We start from the raw sequence: 22,228 nt of genomic DNA, 5'->3' as shown, positions 1-22,228 counted from the left end.
CCATATCTGGGAATTGTGTCAGAAGGGTGTAGGAACTGCCTGCCACTTGAGATGAGTCCTCTGTTGAATTCTGATGTGAGCTTGGAGATGAGATGAGTTCACATGCTGAGAAAAGTGGAACAGCACAGAAAAAGTTGAAGAGGAGAATAAGCCAAACAAAAGATCCTAGAAAAGCATGGCACTTTGTAAATTCTTTGGCCTGTGTCACTGTTGAGAAATAATTCTCTAGACTTAAACTTTTTGTGTTCAGCTGAACGCCTTTATTTTTCAAGGTTCTTACTGCCCTTGTACTTTTTCTGTGCACCACTCCCCCCCCATCTGAGTGTGGTTTGTTTTTTATTCATGAAGGCTATTGCTGTCTTTCAGAATATATTCTGCTCTTGAGAGCACAGTGTGCCTTTTCTCCTAGATTGTTAAACAAACCCGTTTATAAATTAGGATACAATGGCCAGAAGCCGTGGTTTCAGAGCCTAGAAGAATTTGTGAGAATAGAGGAAGAGAGTTTTACCTTTTATATGAAAATGAAAATGCATTTTTTGGCATATAGTGGGCTTTACACTTTAGGCATTCTGTGATACAGGAAAATCTTTTCTAATTGTGGTCGATTGGGAAAAGCTAGAGATGGTATTCAGTATTTTCAAAGGGGGAACTGTTCTGGACGATGTTAAAATATTGACTAATTAACAAGATCTTATTCTTCACATCAAGTTTGTAAAATAGGTAGTTACAGAATGAAGCAGACGGGGAAGAGAGTAAGTGATCTGCCCAAACAACTAAAAATATAATCTAGAATTTGTCAACCAAAATCTGATTCACTATCTTCTCTTCTAATTCCTGCATTTATGTCTTTATATTGCTTATGAACAGGAGATGAAGCACATGAATGTTTATCGGAATGATAAATAGTTGAATTATTAGACTTTTAATAAACTTGATCTTGCATGTTTTTTTGAGGGCTTTGAGTGTTTTACGTCACTAATTCAGCAACCTACCGTTACTTACTGTTTTTGACGTGGTAGAAGCCACAAGGATGAGTTAACTGTCCTTTCTTCTTTAAGGAATTTAGAGTATTGTAGAGGAGATACACAACAGTGGTAACAATTCAAGACAGAATAGCACGGTTTTGATAAGAGCAGACAAGGATGTAAAGGAGGAGACTATATGTGGTTGCAGCATCAGGGAATGCTGAAAAATCAAAGGTATGAAACTTGAAGAATGGGTAGCATCCACAAGGGCAGAGAACAGTTGGCATGAACCGAATGGCAGGACTAGGGAAAGCACAGGTGGGATTTGGGAAGTAGCAGCTGGTCCAGTATAGCTAGAGTAAAGCGTAAATAAAAGGAGACAAAACAAAGTGTGATTAGAACTTCATTAGTCCGATGAGTTGTGGGCTTGGGTGAAGGGCTGAGGGGCTCCTTGAGCCAGCAGAGTCATTTATGGTTTTCACGGAGGGGAACAGTGTGATCAGTTGTTTTAGAATGAAGACTAACGGATTGAGATATGAATTTTGGTCTATTATACTAATTTTTCTCAAGTCAGTTTTGGTTTTTGAAACATTTTTGCTTGTTACCAAGCGTAAATTCCTTTTATCCTTGGTAATTCTTCCTATTCATCAGAGATGCCTTGGATGAGGATAGTTGTTACCTGTTTAGGCCTAGTACATCAGCTGTCTGGTTCAAACTCTGTAAATATGAAAATCAACCTTTGGGATGCCCTTATAATCACGGTTATAGGGACCTCTTGCCATGTGTCCTTGTGTGTCTTTGTTAGGTCGCCCGTTCCAGCTCTGATTGTGTTTGTCCTGTTCTCTAGACTGGGCTGCTGCGGATCATTTCTTTTCTCCTGTAACTCTGCCGTGTGCACGAAAATAATTCTATTGGGGTCACCAGTATTAACTTCCTTCTCGTGGAAGAATACCGTGATCCTCAGAAGTTTACTTAATCATGCACAGTGTTCCTGAATTATTGCTTGCTGCCTTCTCGGTGATTATGTTCCCCTGTGTACTTTAGAGTAATCTACCACCAATAAAAACGTGCTGGAGCTACTTTCCGAGTCGTGGGAATGAGCTTGTTCACATATTCCTAATTGACTGGCACACATAGCAAAGCAGGTGACTCAGATTAGTTTCAAATACTGAGACGAATCTCTGGTGTAGTCATTTTAGCAGTCTTTATTTTTCATAGATCCAGATTTTGTGCTTTTCAGGTTATCTTGACTACTAATGAATTTTTATAAAATAAAAATCTGCAGGTATTTGATAATGTTTGCAAATTCATTGTGTTAACAAGTTTCTACCAATTTATTATTTATTTTATTTATTTGTTTTCTCACTCTGTCACCCGGGCTGGAGTGCAGTGGTGTGATCTCAGCTCACTGCAACCCCTGCCTCCCGGGTTCAAGTGATTCTCCCGCCTCAGCCTGCCAAGTAGCTGGGATTACAGGCACCTGCCCTCATGCCCGGCTAATTTTTGTATTTTTGTAGAGTTGGGTTTCACCATGTTGGCCAGGCTTTTCTCAAATTCCTGTCCTCAAGTGATCCGTCCGCCTCACCCTCCCAAAGTTCTGGGATTATAGGCATGAGCCACTGTGCCCTGCCTGTACCAGTTTTATTATAAAGTAGTACCTATACATCTTCAAAGTCTTTAAAGAATAGAAAAGAACCACTTTGTAGGACTCTTCAAATAAGGACATTTTTGTCTGGACTCCGTTCTTTTGGTGCCTGTCTCCATTAGACTCCTCCAACAGAGTGTAAGGTCAGGCTGGTGTGATAGATCCGACTTCTCATACATCTGCAGATCTAATTCAGACTTTCTGAACAAGTTCCAGAATCACACATCCCACCTAAATGATTCCTTCATATCTCAAATCAACATGTCCAGGAACAAACTTCTTCGAACCTTTTCCCCTACCCACACCACACAGTCTTCCCTCTTGCCCCATGCCACTGCCCAAAAAGCCACTACTTTTGTTGTAGTTTCCCAAACCGGAAACCAGGGAGTAAACTTAAATTCCTCTTTATTATAAACCCTTCACAGTCAGTCAGCAGGCCCCGTCTCTTTGTTTTAGTTTGGTTGATTCTGTCTGAAAGCAACAGAGAGCTTGAGAGTCAGTGGCTTAAGCTGGAAGGATACTTAAGTCCAGAGATAAACAGGCCCTGGGTTAGTTCACCAGCTCAGCTGTGCCATCAAGAACCAGGACTTTCCATCCTTTTACTCTGCCATCCTCAGCACGTTGGCTGTTGCCCTTGGTTCGTCCTCTCATAGTTGTAAAGTAACTGCCATAGCACCAAATGTGGTATCCTCAGTCAGCAGTATATGAAGGAAGATGGAAGAAGATAGGGTCATTTTTTTACATGCACCTCTGTTCTTTTAATAGAAAGGAAAAACTTAACCAGAGCCACACTCCTTCCCCCAAGAGATTATCTAGAACTGGCTCGTGTGCAACTGTGATGAAGCTGAGTAAGTGGATATCTGGTGTTTCTTTTTCTTTTTTTTTTTTTTTTTTTTTTTGAGAAGGAGTCTTGCTCTGTCTTCCAGGCTGGAGTGTAGTGGCGCGATCTTGGCACACTGCAAGCTCCACCTGCCAGGCTCATGCCATTCTCGTGCCTCAGCCTCTTGAGTAGCTGGGACTACAGGCGCCCGCCACTGGGCCCAGCTAATTTTTTTGTATTTTTAGTAGAGACGGGGTTTCACTGTGTTAGTCAGGATGGTCTCGATCTCCTGACCTCATGATCCGCCCACCTCGGCCTCCCAAAGTGCTGGGATTACAGGTGTGAGCCACCGCGCCCAGTCCTGATACCTGGTGTTTCTAACCTTTATGCTGAGTTGTGGGTGAGGAAGGCAAAAAGTTGGAAATGGCAATTTGATGGGAACCTATGATGCCTGACACATATTTTACTTTCTGGATATTGTTTAAATTGGTTACTTTATCCCCATTTCCACTAATGCTTCTCAAGTTCAGGCCCTCATCTCTATTCATATAATAGCCTCCTTACTAGTTTCAATCTCTAGTATTACTTCATTTTAATCCTCCCTCCATTCTGTTACCAAAGTAAGCGTTCTGAAACATAACCAGGATAAAGTGTAATGCACTTTATGATGTGGCCCCTGGCTGACAGTTACAGGTCCACCTCCGTCTTCTACTTAACACCCTTTATTCTCACACAGTGAAATTGTTTAGCTATCCAAACAGGCTATGTCACATCCCCCGTATCTTTATGCATGCCCATCCTTTTGTCTGGAGTGGCCTTGTCCAACATTGATCACCTGCAACCTGCTTGCTCCTTCTGGCTGTAGCTTGGTCTTTATTCCTCAGACTTGAGTGAACTACTGTGCCCTAGTTGTACTTTGTGCATATCTCCATTGCTGTGTATATTATCCTGTGCATCCCACCAGACTGTAGGTTCTCTGATAGCGTCATACTATTACCAGTGTCTAGAACAGGGCCTGTCACTAGACAGTGTTCTAGAAATATCTGCTGAATGAGTAGTGGGGCTTTAGCCAGTTTTTATTAGGAGAGGTGCTAGTACTTAAATGGCATGAAAAGATCATGGGATCCTCCTCTTCGTGCCAAATACCTATTTCTGGGTGATTTTCCTTTCCTTGTACCTCTACTTAAGTGCATTGCTAGATTTTAGCTTTGATTGTTGGACTAGGGTGCCCAAATGAAGGGGAGGGGAGGATTATAGGAATGGGACAGAAAAAAATCAAATATTTTTCTTTGATCAAACTTAAAACACTATGGGACTAGACTGAGGAAATGTTTTTAATAAGTTTATTTCTTGAAGTTGGATCTTAATTACTCTTTGGAAGATAATATTTCCGAAAACATTGTCAGTTCCTGAATTTTAACATAAACTAACTAGTTAATAGGAATAATAGGAGCTGGTCGTCCATTTTTTTTTTTTTTTTTTAAACAGTAAGGAATTTACCTGAATTTACTTGTGTCAATATGCTTCTTGGGCAAATAGTGACCCGTGAGTCTAGCTAAGCAAAAAGGACAATTGTACATCTGCCCTCCTGCATTATTTATGGCCTTGTCCTCTTTTCTTTTTGGGGGTGAGGGGGGTGGGGGAAGCTAGTATGTATGAGAAAAGAATTCAGTTTCCATAAATACGTACATTTGTTTTTTATTGCTGCAATAACAAGTTGCCAATAACGTAGTGGTTTAAAACAACACAAATTTATCATCTCACACTTCTGTAAATCAGAAGACCAGGTGGGTTAGCCCAGTTCCTCTGCTGTAGTCTTCACAAGCCCAAAATCAAGGTGTTAGGCTCTGGGGGCACATCTGCTTCCAAGCTCATTCAGATTGTTAACAGAATTCAGTTGCTTATATTTGTAGGTCTGAGGTCCCATTCCTTACTGCTGTCAGCTGGGATCCTCTCTCAGTTGCTTCAAGTGTCGTCCAGTCCTCCATCTTCAGACCAGCAAGGTGTGTGGAATCCTTCTGCTTCAAATACCTCTAACTTCACTTTCCTCCACATCTGTCCTACCTCCAGCCACAGAAAGTTTTCTGTTTTTAAGAGCCCAGGTAATTGAGACCTACCCAGATATTCCAGGATAATTTCCTGATATTGAGGACCATAATTTCAATGACATCTGCAAAGTCTCTTTGCTATGTAACATGTTCACAGGTTCTGGGAACATTTTGGGGAGTCATTCTGCTACAATGCCATCTATGAAAGGTGTTTTATAAACCCAAAAATGTTCAATTAAAAATTGTTTCATCATAGCAGCCACTCAACTTGGCATAGAATAAATATTGACCTAGTAACTTAAAATGGAAAAGTTGAAGTATTTGAAAAATACAACTCAGATGCCAGTAGGGTCCAAGCATATTAGTGACTAAAACCCCTTCAGACTTGCAGTGGCTTGCAGTGGCATGCTGTAGTGTATATTAGTTCCATGGCCACATTTATAACGGTGGATCAAGTTAACATTTGAAACTTGTAAATCTGATGCTTTAGAAATACGAGAGAGCCAACTATTTAGATGAATTCTTTGTTTTATGGATTTTTCTTTTTTTTCTTTCTTTTTTTTTTTTTTTTTGAGACGGGGTCTCGCTCTATCGCCCAGGTTGGAGTGCAGCAGCGCCATCTCTGCTCACTGCAACCTCTGCCTCCCGGGTTCAAGCAATTCTCCTGCCTCAGCCTCCAGAGTAGCTGGGACTACAGGTGTGCGCCACCATGCCCAGCTAAGTTTTTTTGTATTTTTAGTAGAGACAGGGTTTCACTATGTTGGCCACACTGGTCTCAATCTCTTGACCTCGTGATCCGCCTGCCTCAGCCTCCCAAAGTGCTGGGATTATAGGCGTGAGTGACCACGCCCAGTCAGATTTTTCTTAAGATGGGATGTACTTACCCTTTCCATTTGTTGGCTATCAAATTCTCTACAAGATTATTTGAATTCCAAAGCAACATTGTGCAGATGTCAGCCAGTTGCTTAATAAAATGTAAAGTGAGAACTGCCAAAATAATCTTAAACTATAAGAAAGGCAAAAATAATAATAAAAGGACAATGGGATGCATGAAAATAATTTTGTTTTAGTTGATCTGGAATGTATTTTGGTATAGATGTGACAGTAACTTAAAAACAATAAATTAAAAATCAACTACTTGGCCCCACATTATTTGAAATAAAAGTCTTTCCTCTCTAAATTGTGATGTCATCCTTAATCATAATACTAAATTCTTAGCCATGCAGAATTGTTGATTCTAGCCTTATTACCACACTATTTTAATTATTATACTTTCACATCATATTTGGAATCTGATTAGGCAAGTTTCCCTTTATTATTATTCCAAAGTTTTATTGGCCTTCATTTCCTTTTCTAGGAGTACTTTGTAAGGCTCTCTGAAAAAATTCCATAGGTTTTCGTTTTGTTTTAATTGTGTTAAAATACACATAACATAAAATGTACCTTTTTAACTATACAAGCTACTGTGTTAGGTGTATTCACATTGTTGTACAACCAGTCTTCAGAACTTTTTTATCTTGCAAAACTGAGACCCTATACCCATTAACAACTCCACATTTCTCCCTCCCCTCAGTCCCTGGTAATCATCATTCTGCTTTCTGTGTCTGTGCATTTGACAAGATACCTCATTTAAGTGAAATAATACAGTATTTGTTTTGTGACTAGCTTATTTCACTTAGCATAGTCCTCAGGGTTTATGTTGCAGCATGTATCAGAATTTCCTCCCTTTTTAAGGCTGATATTCCACTGTGTATGTATATACCACAAAAAAGCTAATTTCAGTGTCATTAGACACAGGTTACTTCCACCCTTTGGCTGTTATGAATAATGGTATGTGAACATGGGTTTATAAAAGTAAAAATGTCTATTGAAGTCCTGCTTTCAGTTTTTTTGGATATATACCCAGAAGTCCATAGATTTTTTTAATTAGGCTTGCACTAAACTTATAAATTAACTTGGGAAGAACTGACATCTTTTCTATCATATTCTTCCCCCCACCCCCATTGATGAAAACTGGATTTTTATTTTTGTTTTTTGAAATTTTTATCCAGAAAATAGCTAAATAATGCCAAACCCATCTATCTGAACTGTCTATTAAACAGAATAAAGCTAATAAATAAGTAAAATATATGAGATAGTAAGTGGTGATAAGTGCTAACGAGGAAGTGAAGAAAGGGAGGGGCGGTGTAAATCAGGACGATGTAGTTACTGGTTACTGCAGTTTCAAAGAGTGGTCGAGAAAGGCCTTACCAAGAAGGCGTTCCTGAAAGGTGAAGTGTGCCATGTAGAAAGGAGAAAGTGTTCCAGACAGAGGGTAAGCAAATATAAAGGCTGGAAGTTAGGCCACATGCCACGTGTTAAGTAAATGTACAGCAAGAAATGAGAAGCTTTTAAGGAATTGCTGATTTAAGTTCTCAAGTAGATTCAGGAGGATCATTGAAAATAGAACAAGCAGTACTACCAGAAAGGGAAAAATCTGGGATTAGGATAGATTCCACAAAAATGAAAAACATCATTTCCTAATTTGTAACTAGAAAGGGAGTTCGATTGGGAACTAAAGAGAAAATAAGATTTAGAAAGAAATTCAAGTAGAAGCGTCAAAAGGATCAAGTGATAAGCAAAACTTTTTAAAAGTTAGGACCATTCAACCAAAGCCTATTTTAACTTGCATTTTTTTTTTTTAATACAGTCTCGCTCTGTCGCCCACGCTGGCACCGTCTTGGCTCAGTGCAAGCTCCGCCTCCCAGGTTCACACCATTCTCCTGCCTCAGCCTCCTGAGTAGCCGTGACTACAGGCGCCCACCACTCCCAGCTAATTTTTTGTATTTTTAGTAGAGATGGGGGTTCACCATGTTAGCCAGGATGGTCTCAATCTCCTGACCTTGTGATCCGCCCGCCTCAGCCTCCCAAAGTGCTGGGATTATAGGTGTGAGCCGCCGCGCCTGGCTGCAAATTTTAAGAATAAAGTAAAAAATCCTACAGATACACAAAGGCAAAAAAGTTACACAGGAACAAAAATCAGGCTAGTTTCAGACTACTCTTTGATTATACCAAAGGCTGAATAATAAAGTGGAGCATTATCTACAGAGTATTAAAAGGGAAAAGATTTATGTCTGAATACTATAGCTTCTCCAATTGTCATTCATGTACAAAAGGACATAGACAATATGTAGATACCTTTCTGGGGGTTAAAAAATTATTCAAGAACTTAACAATGGGGTGGTTACAGTGTAAAAGGACAGGCCATGGCCATCAATACTCATTTAACATAGCTAAATCTTATAATTGTGGTTAAAAACAGGGCCAGTATCCAGAATTACTCTTTGAAGAGAATAAGCATGTTGATTTTTTAAAATTAAGTTTTCAGATTATATTGAACAAACCTTGGATGAGGGAGAAGAGGTAAAATCTTGTAGCAGCCCTATATCGGAGGAGATGTGTTATAAATATAATTAATTCTTGTTTTAGAAAATTATATTTGAGTGTATGTGTAAATATTTTTCATAATGATGTATTATTGGGAGAAAAATCAAACCTAGAGGGAAAAGAGCAAAGAAGACATAATCCATATGGTGTAATAAAAAAAAAAAAAAGAGAGAAGTTAAATATGAAATGAAGACAAGGCTAGGCACTGTGGCTCAGGCCTGTAATCCCAGCGCTTTGGGAGGCTGAGGCGGGTGGTAGTGAGACCTTATCTCTACAAAAAATAAGTAAATAAATTAGCCAGGTCCACACCTGTGATTCCAGCTACTCAAGGGACTGAGGTGGGAGGATTGCCTCAGCCCAGAAGGTTGAGACTGCAGTAAGCCGTGATTGTGCCACTGCACTCCGGTCTGGGCGACAGAGCAAGACCCTGTCTCAAAAATAAATACAAGTAGGACCAAGCATATAAGTTATGAAATGACCATAAATAAATTAAAATCCCCTGTTAAGCTTGGTAAGTGTATTTATAAATGTCCTTTGCCTTACAGAAATTTTGTTATATGAGGTCAAAACTGTGGGTCTTTTATAACCTTTCATCTTCCAGTCATTCCCTAGAAAGATTTTTCCTTGCAAAAAATGATAGAAATAATCTACATGTTTGTTCCCAAGGGGAATGCCAGTTATCCCAATGCTGTTTATTGAATAATCCATGCTTCCCTCTGTTAATTTCTGGCACATACTGTGTTTATGCTGTACTGAATTATCATGGATATTGAGGTGTATTTGAAGACTGTGCTATTCATTTCTGCCTTTTCCTGTACCGTTGTTAGATGTTGAATTGTACTAGTCTCTTCCAGCAAGTTTTGATATCAGTGATGCAAGTTTCTCTTATTCTCTTTCAGAATTTATGTTACTCACACATTGATTTTTAAGTAAAATTTAGAAGCAATTTGTTAACCTCAGTGAAATTTTAAGTGTAGTGACATTACATTTATGAACAATTTGGGGGGAAGAATTGATACATTTACAATATTGAATTTTCCCATAATACCTTTTTTTTTTTTTAGTGTTTTCAGTATGCCACTATACTAAGCCATTTCCTTATATTAGTGTCCCTTTTTAAGTTGATGAAACTGAGGCCTAGTTGAAAAGCATGCTCAGAGTCATGCCATAGTGGTAGAGCACAGTCTTGAACAAGAGCTCTTAACACTAAAATCTGTGCTCCTAACCGTTATGCTGTATTTCTTTTCCCATATCTCATCCCCTCCATAACCCAGAAATGTGCTGATTCTCTTTTTGTTTGTCCTCATCTTACACCCCTCCCTGAACTAACTTCTGCACTCTGTGGCACTCATGGATGTACAGTGATCTAAAAACTGCCCTACCTCCTAAATCTTTTCTGCGAATATTTCTGTGATAGTTAATGTTGTGTGTCAGCTTGAGTAGACCATGGTACCCAGTTTTAGTCAGACACGCTCCTAAGGTGTTTTTTTAGATGTAACAATTAATTTTATAGATTTTGAGTAAAGAAATTACCCTCCAAAATATGGATGGGCTTCATCCAGTCAAAGGCCTTAAAAGAAAAACTAAGTTCCCCAAGGAAGAACGAATTTTGGCTCCAGACAAGCTGCAATATCAACTCTTCCCTGAATCTGCATCCTACAGGCCTGCTCTGAAGATTTCAGATCTACCAAGCCCCACAGTCTTGTGAGCCAGCTCCTTAAAATAATCACTTCTTTGCTCCCCTCTTCATCTAGGCTATTCTGCAGTCTACTGTTAGTGTGACTCCCTCTGTCATACTTGTCTCCCTAGTTAAAATCGGCTCACCATCTACACCTCGGCAGCTGAATGAACAGGGCTAGAGAAAAACAACCATACTGACAGATCTCCCTTTAAAAATTGTGACCACAAACCCCAAGAGGGCTCTAAATACTGTCTAGCAGTGCTTCCTTATTTCTCTGGTCAGTTGACATTCCCACTCTCCAAGACAACTACAATATGTCACACTTTCTCCCCATTCCCTACTCTCAGCTTATTTTCAGAGATTACCTCACAGCTTATTTCACTGAAGAGAAAAAAAAAAAAAAAGGCAATTTTCTCATCCTTCCACTACTACTGTTTTACCATATGTAGTCTGCCTTCTCTCTGATCATATGGAATGAATTGTCCATGTCTCTATCTGAGATGAAACCTTCCACTGTGTCCTAGACCCCATCCTCTCACCTATCTATACAAGGACTTCTCTTTCAGAATCGTCACCACTCTCTTCTGCCTCATCAATTTTTTTTTACTTTCTACTCTATCACTCCAATCAGTGAATGAATATGCTATATTTTATAGTCCTCATTCAAACTGAGTAGAATTAGTGATATACTTTAATATTTATCTCTGTTAACCATCAACCATATTGCATCATGTTCTCAAGCTGAAGGTTTGTCTTTTTAAATGACCTTCTCTAGAAATATATTACTTTTAAGTCTAACAAGTGAACAAGAACTGTTTTATTCAATCTCATTCATTCTGACCTGTTGCTCTTTTATCTGTGAGTATCAAACAATAATACAGCAATCAAGATTTTTTAACTTTCCCACTCTGGTGACTATGAGGGCAGACACAGTGTCTATATTAGTTCCTTTTTATGCTACTGATAAAGACGTAACTGAAACTGGGAACAAAAAGAGGTTTAATTGGACTTACAGTTCCATATGGCTGGGGAGGCCTCAGAATCATGGCGGGAAGCAAAAGGCTCTTGTTACGTGGCAGCAGCAAGAAAAATGAGAAAGAAGCAAAAGTGGAAATGCCTGATAAACCCATCAGATCTCGTGAGACTTACTCACCACCACGAGAATAGCACAGGAAGGGCTGGCCCCATGATTCAATTACCTCCCCCTGGGTCCCTCCCACAACGTGTAGGAATTCTGGGAGATACAATACAAGTTGAGATTTGGTTGGGGACACAGCCAAACCATATCATTCCACCCCTGGTCCTTCCAAATCTCATGTCCTCACATTTCAAAACCAATCATACCTTTCTAACAGTTCCCTGAAGTCTTAACTCATTTCAGCATTAACCCAAAAGTCCACAGTCCTCAGATGAGACAAGGCAGGTCCCTTCCTATGAACCTGTAAAATCAAAAGCAAGCTAGCTACTTCCTAGATATAATGGGGATACAGGTATTGGATAAATACAACCATTCCAAATGGGAGAAATTGGCCAAAACAGAGGGGTTAAAGGGCCCATGCAAGTCGGAAATCCAGTAGGGCAGACAAATTTTAAAGCTCCAAAATTATATGCTTTGACTCCAGGTCTCACATCCAGGTCACGCTGATGAAAGAGGTGGTTTAAAATGACTCGATCCCTACAATGATGCTATGTGCCAGGCATTATTACTATTCCCATTTTAGAGAGGCACAGAGAAGTTAACTCACTTTCCCAAGGTCACACAGCTAAAAAGAGCGTACAATACAAATCCATGCATCCTGATTCCATGTTACACCACAAACTGCATTACACTGCCTCTTGCTATAACGGAAGCAGGCTTGACCAAGGAGGAAAAGGTCAAGTACAGCCTCTTGCTGCCCCCTCCTCAGTACTAACCTTTCTTCAGTCCTGACTCTTACTCTGAACTAGTGCAGTGGTTTAGGGCTCTCACCTGTCACCTGACAGGCTAGGGAGATCCATTAGGATAGCATAGAGAAACAGGCCTCCAGAGGTGAACAGCCAGTGAGAGGGCTGAAAGACAAGCCATTGCTGGTGCTGAAGCATAGCCACTCATTATGTCATCTGGGGTAAATTACTTGGCTGAACATCCCTGACATAATTTACATATTTTACATGGCATGGACTATTTCATTATGAAAGAAAAAGCTGCAAGTACATTTTAGAGTGACATCCACAAAATGAGTTATTGACTGTATGTATACATTTGTTGTTTTAACACTTATCAAATTGTGATTATTTACATATTTAATGAGTTCCTTATGGACAAGGACTATGAATTAATCATCTTTGTATTCCCACTGTTTAGCAAAGTTCTGCACACAACACAAGAAGTATACCTATGTTTTGTTCAATCAAAGTTGCTTTGTTTATAGATTTGCTGGTATGTTCTCTTTTTAAAATGAGATTTAAACTGACATACAATTTAGGGGGGTCTTTCTAGAAGAGTGTTGCTCAATTTCTATCTTGGATTCAGTGCATGAGTACCAACAAGACCTCATAAGGTAGTTTGACAGTGTAAACTTACATCAAAGACAGTTTCATATGAGATGGCTTTGTAGTAATTAGCCCACCATCTCCACTAGTCACAGTTGATATGGGGCTTTTTAAAAACTCAAAAATTGAAATGTCTTCTTTTCACTGAGCACCCTTTTTTGAGAAATAAGTCAGACACTTGCTTCAATTCACTCAGCCTCTAACGTGAACACTGATTCTAGTTTTTGAGGAGAAGTGGTCATTCTTTATACTTATTCCGATTATTTAATACTATCTTTTATAGAAGTCAGGCCCAGGCCCTAAGTGGTTATATTAAGTGTTTTAAGTTACAGACAAAAGAGATGGCATTTGTCAATATTGCTTTCAAGCAAGAAGCATAAAATTTTATTAAACTGATGAGGCAAATCATTGACAAAAATGAAGTTTAATGGACGTTCTCTATCTGAAGAATAACATGACAGTAATATAGCACAATCCATTTCTGTAAACAATACTTTAAAATAATGAATGGAAATATTTAGGCCAATTTTTTGCATTGAGGCAAGATTGAGCTCAAAAGCAATTGTACTTATTTGTGTATTTATTGCCTTCCCCCATATTTTAAGAGGATAATTTTTCTACAATTTTTTTATCTTCCCTTTTATCATATTAATACTTTAGAATGCTTTTTAAAAATCTTTTAAAAGGAAAGGCCCTTTTTTGTGCGACAGGGTCTTACTTTGACACCCGGTCTAGAGTGCAGTGGCATAGTCATGGCTTACTGCAGGCTTTGACCTCCCAGGCTCCAACCAACCTCCCACCTCAGCCCCCTCAGTAGCTGGGACTATGCACCACCACACCTGGCTAATTGTTCAATTTTTTTGTAGAGATAGCGTCTCACTGTGTGGCCCAGGCTGGTCTTGAACTCCTGGGCTTAAGTGATTCTTCCACCTGGGCCTCCTAAAGTGCTGGGATTACAGGCGTGAGCCACCGTGCCTGGCCAGAAAACCTGTTTTTATTAAACTTGTACATTTTACTTTCTTCTTTTTAGAATCTTAATAACAAAACCTTTTTATTCTTGCTTAAAAAAAGAAACTAGACTGGCCGGTTGCAGTGGCTCACACCTGTAATCCCAGCACTTTGGGAGGCCGAGGTGGGTGGATCACCTGAGGTCAGGAGTTCGAGACTAGCCTGACCAACATGGAGAAACTCCATCTGTACTAAAAATACAAAATTAGCTGGGCGTGGTGGCATATGCCTGTAATCCCAGCTACTTGGGAGGCTGAGGCAGGAGAATTGCTTGAACCCGGGAGGCAGAGATTGCGGTGAGCCGAGATCACGCCATTACACTCCAGTCTGAGCAACAAGAGTGAAACTCCATCTCAAAAAAAGAAAAAGAAAAAGAAACTAGACTTCAGTGACACTGGATGGTGTCAGAGGAGGTAAGTGTGTTAGTGGTTACTCCTTGGCCACCTTCTGTGTAATTACCATCTCCATGGACTTAAGGAAGTACAGGGCTGTAAGGTCCTAGCACCAAAGTGAGATGTGGTTCTCCAGCCCTCTGCTCATGTCCCTCACTAATATATAGGCGTCCTTTAAAACTACTGTCTTACTTAAAGAAGCTTTTTACTGAGACCTGTACTTCTCAAGAATATAAATAATTCTTTTTTTTTTGGATACGGAGTTTCGCTCTTGTTGCCTAGGCTGGAGTGCAATGGCACAGTCTCGGCTCACTACAGCCTCTGCCTCCTGGGTTCAAGTGATTCTCCTGTCCCAGCCTCGCAAGTAGCTGGGATTACAGGCACATGCCACCACACCCAGCTAATTTTTGTATTTTTAGTAGAGATGGGATTTCAGCATATTGTTCAAGCTGGTCTCGAACTCCTGACCTCGAGTGATCTGCCTGCCTCAGCCTCCCAAAGTGCTGGGATTACAGGCATGTACCACCACGCCCGGCAGAATATAAATAATTCTTGTAGGAGTCTTTAAGTAGAATCAAATTAACTCCACCATTGTTTGCTATTCATTTTGGTGAGTCACTACTCTTGGTAATTGGACATCAACTCCCAAACATTCTTGAAAATTTTGAGACTGCACAGATAACCAGAACTCATCTGCCTATTTACACGTGCATACAATCTTCCCCAATATGTAGAACAAAAATTTGAGGGAAGGATCGTGTTGCCAATAAATACATGTTTTGGCTACGACTAACACTCATCATAATCTTTACTATGGGACAAGCAGTCTTCTCAGTACTTTATACATACTGATTTATTTATTCCTCACAACAGTCCTCTGAGGTAGATTGTATTTGTCACCCCTATTTTGTAAGTAAGGACATCAAGGGACAGAGAGGTAACTGTCTTTCCCAAAGCCATACAACTAGCAAATAGTGGACTTCAACCAAGACATTCTGGCTCCAGGATTCTGAATTAGAATCAAACACTTTTTGAGACAGATTGAGTACCTTAAAAAGTTATCAAATACATGTGAACAAACCCAGGCAAAGCACGTAAGTCTCCCAACTCAGTCTAATTGCCCTCTTCACTACAGTCCAAATGCTTCAATTTGTGTTAGTTATAATACTTGGATAATCTTTTTTAAATTCAAGTAGTAATCTCTGAGATTAATGAAAATATAATAGAAGAAATGCCCTTGGGATCTAAACTGGAACTAGAGGGACATTGTGGGCTTTCTGATTTGACCCTAAGGGAAAGAGATCCTTGGATTAAACTGACCAAATGATATCTTCGGTATAAATGGTTTACGTAGGTGGGTGACAGGGATTTTGTGGCAACTCTTCTATTGTTTCGTGGTTTAAGAGATACTATTTTGTGGTAGCATCTGGCTGCTTTACTGTTTTCCTTTGGTGTGTTAGGAAGGGTTTGAGAAGAATTAAACTGTAAACTAACTTTCAAATGAAAATGTGTGATTGTTCATGTAATTCCTGAGGGATGATCTAGTTGTCAGCCATGGGCACTGGGTAAGCTTGAATATATAACCTCCTTAAGTACATGTGCTTCTAATGTTCTGTGCCATTCCTCCCGTGTACAACGCCACTTTTGTGTGCTAACCTTTCTCTGCAAGGCCGGCCCCCAGTGTCATTATATGTAACTCTTCATCCCACCTTCCGCAACTGCCTGAGAGCAATAGTTCTGTAACTATAATAGTCTGCTGAATGTTAATACTAACTGTACTCTTATACTTGAACCAAGCTCTGGAAATAAAAGTGGTCTTTCCCCAGTTCAAATAAAAAGCCAACTTCTAGGGCTTTATTTGGATAAAAATGCCCTGGATTATCCATTTTTCCCAAGTATGTGTTTTTAAACTTTTGGCATCTGCTACTATTGAGACAACAAAAGCAATGAAGGCTTATCCAGCAGAAATCTTGCTAACATCCAGTTATTTCTAGTTCACCAGCTTGTTTTGTTTGTGTTTTATGGATACATGTTCTTGGCTATGATTTTGTTTTGCATATTTATAGTATTTTCTGTTAGAAAAATAGCTTCTAGTTTGTAAAATGAGGTTAAACATATCAATATTACATGGTATTCTACAAAAGCATGAATTTCTTCATAGCAATTTTGAGAAGTTCTCTTGACCTGTGTAGGGAGGTTTTTACTGAAGAGACGCTATGTGACATAAGTTTTGACAGTAGTAAAATAATTTTTAAACGTAATGACAAAAGATAAAACCAAATTACGTGATTTGGATGTTTGTCCCCTCCAAATCTCATATTGAAATGTGACCTCCAGGCCAGGTGCAGTGGCTCATGCCTGTAATACCCAACACTTTGGGAGTCTGAGGTAGGAGGATCTCTTGAGGCCAGGAGTTTGAGATCAGCCTGGGCAACATAGCAAGACCCCATCTCTATTAAAAAAAAAAAAAAAAAAAAAAAGAAGAAATGTTGGAGGTGATCCTAGTGGGAGGTATTGGAATCATGGGGCAGATCCCTCATGAATGACTTAGGGCCATCCCTTTGGTGATGAGTGAGTTCTCACTCAGTTCAGGGGAGATCTGGTTATTTAAAAGAGCCGGGACCTCCCCACTTGTCTCTGTCTCTTGCTCCTTCTCTCCATGTGACGTGCCTGCTGTCCCTTTGTTTTCCACCATGATTGGAAGCTTCCCGAGACCCTCGCCGAAAACAGATGCTGGAGCCATGCTTCTGCAGCCTGCAGAACTGTGAGGCAATTAAACCTTTATAAATTATGCAGTCTCGGGTATTCCTTTATAGCAGCACAGAAACAGACTAACACACCTATTAGACTAACACACCAGACTAACTATTAGAGAATAGTTAAGAAACACTACTATTGGTTTCAAAAATTAATAGCAGTTGGCCAGGCGTGGTGGCGAGCGCCTATAATCCTAGCACTTTGGGAGGCCAAGGCGGGCGGATCACGAGGTCAGGTGTCCGAGACCAGCCTGGACAACATGGTGAAATCCCATCTCTACTAAAAATACAAAATTAGCTGGGCATGGTGGCACATGCCTGTAATCTCAGCTACTTGGGAGGCTGAGACAGGAGAATTGCGTCAACTTGGGAAGCAGAGGTTGCAGTGAGCTGAGATCGTGCCATTGCACTCCAGCCTGGGTGACAGAACGAGACTCCGTCTCAAAAAAAAATAGTAATAATAAAATAATAGCAGTTACTTCAGCATGAATAACTGCCAACAGTAAATCATTATTGTAGGAGAGTAGGATAGTTTCACAACTGAAATCATTCAGTAAAAGACTCAGTTCTCATATGCTTTTTTGTTTTGTTTTTTTTTTACAGTTATCTCACTAAATATTCACTTAAAATAGACATCATCCATATTGTCTGCATAGCTTTGGCAGGACTTTGAGGCAGAAGGACTTGATAAGGCATACTGACCTTGAATTAAATTTGCATCTTCCACAGGCAGGCTGCCCAGTTTGTAAAGATCGAGGCTTCCAGGCGTGTTCTCTAATAATAGATCTAGGAAGCCCTAACAGGAGAAGCAGTATTTGGAGGGCATCTCTTTCTCTGACCAACTCTCCCTGGAAGGGCTTAGCCCTCTTTTCCTCTGAATCTGTTAAGAAAAAGAGTCACACCAAAGAAAAACATCTAATTTATTCTCTTCATAATGTATATTCTAAACATTTATTCAGAAATGTGCTACTGTTCATGTATGAAGTGGCTGACCAAAATACATATTTAGAATTGTTTTCTTCTGCTCTTGATATATTCCTTTTTTATATCTTGTTTTCCTTGTGACTAAAAGCAGATGTTTTTAGAAGGCAGCTGGCTAGAATTAGGAATGCAGCCGTAATTTAAGAAGTAACCTATTTAAAGATTTTTGGGCATAGAGAGTTCAAGAAACTAATTGGACTGTCTTGTGTTATTAGAAAATGTTTTATGGTAGCTAGTATTTTTTTTTCACTTTTTTCCCATTGAAAGTTCCATTCCCATAATTTATATATTTCACTCATAGTAAAGTTTATTGGACCATGTCTAATAGGGAAATGGAAACTTTTTGTGAATTTCTTGGTTCACATTTTGCTAACAGAGGAAAAACTTTGTTATAATGCTGAATTGTTATTTTTTAAGGAGCAAAGTATGTTCTGTATCTAAAGGAATATTTATTCTTGGGGGCTCAAGGTGTGTATAGAAGAGTTTTTGTTTAGGTTTGCCAACTAGAGAATGGTGTACTCTTTTGCCATTTGGTACAAGTTAGTAGATTTACTTTTTTTTGAGACAGAGTCTTGCTCTGTCACCCAGGCTGGAGTGCAGTGGTGCGATCTCGGCTCACTGCAACCCACCTCTCGGGTTCAGGCAATTCTTCTGCCTCAGCCTCCCGAGTAGCTGGGACTACAGGCGCCCACCACCACGCCAGACTAATTTTGTTTTGTAATTTTAATAGAGACAGGGTTTCACCATATTGGTCAGGCTGGTCTCAAACTCCTGACCTCAGGTGATCCATCTGCCTCTGCTCTCAAAGTAGCTACAGGCGTGAGTCACTGCGCCCGGCTGATTTACTTTACTTCTATTCATAAGTCTTTTTTTTTTTTTTTTAACAGCCTTATTGAGCTACCGTTCATATACTGGATGAATTATATAAAGTGTATACCCATTTAAAGTGTACAATTCAATGAATTTTAGTGTATTCACAGGTATGAAGCCATCATTACCACAATCAATTTTAGGATATTTTCATCACCCTAGGAAGAAGCCCATACCCATTAGCAGTCACTTCCCTTATCTTCCCAAACTCCCAGTCATGGAACCACTAATCTACTTTCCATCTGTGTAGCCTATTTTCGGCATTTCATGTAAATGGAATCATGTAATATGTGGTCTTGTGTGATTGGCTTCTTTCACCTGGCATAATGTTTTCAAGGTTCATTCCTGTGGTGGCATGCATCAGATACTTCATTCCTTTTTATTGAGAAATAATACTGCATTTTATGGATAATACCACATTTTATTTATCCAGTAATCAGTTGATAAACATGTAGTTGTTTCTACTTTTTGGCTATTATAAGTAATGCTGCCATGAACATTAATTGCAAGTTTTTATGTGGCTGTATATTTTCATTTCTCTTGGGCATATGCCTAGGAATAAAATTGCTAGGTCACATGGTAACGTTAGGTTTAACTTTTGGAGGAACTGCCAGACTGTTTTCCAGGGCAGCTGTCCCATGATACATTCCCACCAGTAATGTATTAGAGTTCTAATTTCTCCACATCCCAACACTTGTTATTATCTGTCTTTTTGATTATAGTCATCTGAGTGGGTATGACATGATAGATAATGGTGGTTTTAATTTGCGTATCTTCTTAGAAGAAATACTTTTTTTAAGATCCTTTGCCCATTTTTTAGTTGGGTTATGTGTCTTGTTGAGTTCTTATATGTATTCTACATGTAAGTCCCTTGTCAGGTATATGACTTGCCAAAATTTTCTCCCAGGCTATGGTTTGCCTTTTTCACTTTCTTGATCGTGTTCTTCAAAGCACTAAAGTTTTAAATTCTGCTAACTTTCACTTTATCAATTTTTTTCTTTTGTTGCTTTTGCTTTTGGTGTCATATCTATGAAGCCATTGCCTAATCCAAGATCATGAAGATATGCTTATCTTTTCTTCCAAGAGTTTATAATTTAAGCTCTTGCATTTAGGTCTTTGATCCATTAAATTAATTTTTATATATGGCATGAGGTAGAAGACCAGCTTCATTCATTTGCATGTGGATATCCAGTTGTCTCAGTTCTATTTGTTGAAAAGACTATTTTCCCACTGAATTGTCTTGGCACCGTCGTTAAAGATCAATTGGCCATAAATGTAGGGACTTATTTCTGAACTCTGAATTCTGTTTCATTGATCTATATGTCTGTCTGTATGCCAGTAATACACTGTCTTGATTACTGTGGCTCTGTGCTAAATGTTGAAATCAGGAAGTCTGAGTCCTATAACTTTTTCAAGATTGTTTTAGCTATTCTAGGTCCCTTGAATTTCCATATGAATGTTTAAATTTGTCGATTTCTGCAAAAAATGGCAGCTGGGATTTTGACAAGAATGGCAGTGAATCTTCAGGTCAACTTGGAGAATATTAGCATCCTAACAATATTAAGTCTTCCAGTTCACGAGCATGGAATGTCTTTCCATTTATTTAGGTCTTCTTTAATTTCTTTCAATAAGGTTTTGTAGTTTTCAGATACAAGTTGTGAACTTCTTAAATGTATCCATAAGTTTATTTTTTATGTAACTGTTGTAAATGGAATTGTTTTCTTAATTTCTTTTTCTGATTGCTTATTGCTAGTGTATAGAAATACAATCGATTTTTTTTTTTTTTTTTTTTTTTTTGAGAGGGAGTCTCTGTCACCCGGGCTGGAGTGCAGTGGCGCAATCTCAGCTCACTGCAAGCTCCGCCTCCCGGGTTCAGGCCATTCTCCTGCCTCAACCTGAGCAGCTGGGACTACAGGTGCCTGCCACCACGCCCGGCTAACTTTTTGTATTTTCAGTAGAGACAGGGTTTCACCGTCGATCTCCCGACCTCATGATCTGCCCGCCTCGGCCTCCTAAAGTGCTAGGATTACAGGCGTGAGCCACCGTGCCTTTCCTACAATCGATTTTTATATGTTGATCTTGTACCCTGCAGTGTTTTTTAATTTATTTATTAGTTTTAATAATTTTTTGGTGGATTCCTTATGGTTTTCCTGTATACAATTTCATATTATCTGCAAAATGAGGTAATTTTACTTCTTTTTTTCCAGTTTGAATACCTTTAATTTTTTCTTCTTCAGTAATTGCCCTGGCTGGAATATCCAACACAGTGTGTAATAGAAGTGGCAAGAGCAGACACGCTTATTTTTTATTTTAAAGGGAAAGCATTCAGTCTTTCACCATTAAGTATGATATTAGCTGTGAGGTTTTTCATATATATTCTTTATCAGGTTAGGGAAATTTCCATCTGTTGAATAGATTTTTTTTTTTTTTGAGACGGAGTCTCGCTCAGTCGCCCAGGCTGGAGTGCAGTGACGCGATCTCAGCTCACTGCAAGCTCCGCCTCCCAGGTTCACTCCATTCTCCTACTTCAGCCTCCCAAGTAGCTGGGACTACAGGTGCCGCCACCTCGCCCGGCTAATTTTTTTTTGCATTTTTAGTAGAGACGGGGTTTCACCGTGTTAGCCAGGATGGTCTCAATCTCCTGACCTCGTGATCCGCCCGCCTCGGCCTCCCAAAGTGCTGGGATTACAGGCTTGAGCCACCATAGATTTAAAAAATGTATAATATACAATGTATATTTTATATATATTGTATAAAACATATATATCATGTATATCATGAAAGGGTATTGAATTTTGTCAAATGCTTTTGTCTATTGGGATGATCATGGGGATTTGTCCTTTATATGGTATATTACATTCTTTTTTTTTTTTTTTTTTTTTAAGATTAAGCCCACCTTCCATTCCAAGGATAAATCCCACTGGGTCATGTTATATAATCCTTGCGTCTGTTTTCATAATAGATATTAGTCTCTGTTTCTTGTGATGTCTTTGTTTTGGTGTCAGGTTTATCTGGCCTCACAGAATGAGTTGGGAAGTGTTCCCCTTTCTTCTATATTTTGGAAGAGGTTCTGAAGACTTGGTATTGATTCTTGTTTAATTTAG

The 22,228-nt window shown here is 39.3% G+C and overlaps 1 protein-coding gene across 4 annotated transcripts in view; it reads left to right on the top strand.

The window, feature by feature from the left end:
* The window catches only part of DESI2 (desumoylating isopeptidase 2), a 63,255-nt gene that overhangs the window by 1,401 nt on the left and 39,626 nt on the right, over positions 1-22,228 (top strand). The window contains exon 1 of one of the 4 annotated variants that reach the window (XM_065540682.1): positions 5,071-5,433. The exons of the other annotated variants lie outside the window; for them this stretch is intronic. The gene's annotated coding sequence lies outside the window, so the exon portion shown is untranslated. Of the gene's footprint in view, positions 1-5,070; positions 5,434-22,228 lie in introns of those variants that run through there. 4 annotated transcript variants of the gene reach the window in all.

This window comes from Macaca fascicularis, chromosome 1 (genome assembly GCF_037993035.2).
Source record: "Macaca fascicularis isolate 582-1 chromosome 1, T2T-MFA8v1.1".
In the NCBI taxonomy this organism is placed as follows: domain Eukaryota; kingdom Metazoa; phylum Chordata; class Mammalia; order Primates; family Cercopithecidae; genus Macaca; species Macaca fascicularis.
The sequence above is the reverse complement of the archived record's forward strand: the minus strand, read 5'-3'. Positions and strand labels throughout refer to the sequence as shown.